A 2,189-nucleotide genomic window follows, 5' to 3' on the forward strand; every position below is an offset into this window, starting at 1 on the left:
CCCCCAATCCAGAATAATCAACGCCCCTTTCTAAAATTCACCAACATTCTCCTCATTCTCCGTCGGCAGCTCCTGCGCAAGTTGTTGGATGCAAGTCTGGACATGAGAAGATTTTCTTTACGCACCCCCTCAGTTGCTTGCAGCGTGATGCTCACCTAGCTGGACCTGGAACGCTGCAGTGTGAATGTGGTGGACCTGCAATGCTGGATGTGCAGGCTGTGAGCACTTTCTGCACCTCCTCACCAAACTCAAAATGAATGAGTGTTGAACCTCCAGACTGGACCGTGAGTGTTCGATGAACGTGTTGTTGTTTCTGTGCATGGAGGTGTGGGCTGCTGCGTTGGATCACGTGTCAAGTAGATGTTTTTTTTATATGTTGGGTTGTGCTTTTGTTTCTTTTTGCCAGTGAAATGAATGAGCTCTTCAAAACAAATGCTACTGCAATAAAAAAAAGCATGTGCTTCCTGCCGCAACCAGGATCGCGATGGGACGACAAACCGAAAAACAAACAGGTTTAAAAAAAAATTTGGGAGTCGCCACCATAATTTATTATGGAAAAACTGTGGAAAAACCTTAAAATAAAAGCATGGTCTATGAAAAATAGATTTTTAAATTCGGGAATCGGTTACGCATAAGGAAGATATCAACACCATATTGCGCCTGCCTAGAGGCAGTACCTTTAATTAAATGTATAAAATTAACGTGGTTTTCCAAAATAAATAATTTTCCCAAAAAAAATGAAATAAACTAAAATAAAATTATTAAGAAACAAAAAAAAAAATTGTTTTATGAACCCGACAAGGATTGACCTTGGTCCTACGTACATCCATTAATGGACAATCAGGGATCACGTAGTTCTTTATCTAGAAAAAGGTTTGTGAGTTTGTTTAAAAAAAATGGATTGATTTATATTTTTGAAAAGCCAGGAAATAAGGGATCACGTAATTTTGATAAAAATATTTAGTTTAACAAAAATTAACCTTTTTTTGGTTTTAAATAGTTTTGTATTTCTTTATATTTTAAGAAAAAAAAGAAGAAGAAACTAGCCATAGTCCAACGCGTACTTAAATTCAAAAAAATTATGATTTTTAAGAAAACATTATCTGCGCGTAAAAAAAAGTATCTTTGGAAGAAAACTTCGAAGTATAATAAAAAGAGAAAAATAAGAGTGTAGAGGTGACATACCATTTTAGCTTCTGAAACCTCCTTAGTGCTTTCTCAGGTGGTTGTTGTTGACAGAACCCTTGGGTGTGAGAACTTATTTTTCTCTATACTCTTTCTTTCAATTTCTATTATCTCTAGGTCTTTTTCTCTATTTTTCCCAATCCCTTTTTCTTTCCACAGAGTATGTATTTATAGGCACATATTGTAATATTAATGTGATCTTGCCTTAATGGCGAATTAATTGACAATTAGCAAAATAGGGAAAGAAATGGTCTTGATTGCAATCAAATAAATCAAATAAAATTTGTGACAAAGATTATAATAATTGTCAGAAAATTTACCCATTTAAAAAGGATCTTATTTTTTCTCTTCAGGAAGAAACTGATGCAGCAAATTATATCAATATTTGTTATTATTGCTTACCATTAATGCCATAATATTGATTCAAATTATGACCATGTTAAACAAATATTTCAAAAATATTCTAAAGTGATGTGCCCTGCATTGAGGAAGATTATTATTTTCTTTAATATTGATTATTTACTTTCCTGGACGAAATGGGGTGTTGACAGCTGCCCCTCTTTATTTAGATTTTGCTAGATAACCTGAACTTTGGAGTTTTTTTTTTTGTGTTATCATAGTAAAATCTAAATAAAGATAAAGACACTAATTTCGTTCGGGTCTAAAGAGAATGAAAAAGATTACCTCGAAGCGTACTTGGTAGATAGTGTAGCAACTTTGTATGGATTCTGCTGAAGGACCATGATATCTGTGGAGGGCGAATATTTTTTCTTTGGTGCCAGGATGAAAACTGGGCTTTGTTTATTCTTTGGTGCCAGGATGAAAACTGGGCTTTGCTTATTCTTTGGTGCCAGGATGATAACTGGGCTTTGGTGCTAGGATGATAACTGGGCTTTTGTGTTAGGATGATAACTGGGCTTTGGTGCTAGGATGATAATTGGGCTTTGGTGCCAGGATGATAACTGGGCTTTGGTGCCAGGATGATAACTGGGCTTTGGTGCCAG

The sequence above is a fragment of the Vigna radiata genome, unplaced genomic scaffold, assembly GCF_000741045.1.
Source record: "Vigna radiata var. radiata cultivar VC1973A unplaced genomic scaffold, Vradiata_ver6 scaffold_227, whole genome shotgun sequence".
NCBI lineage: Eukaryota > Viridiplantae > Streptophyta > Magnoliopsida > Fabales > Fabaceae > Vigna > Vigna radiata.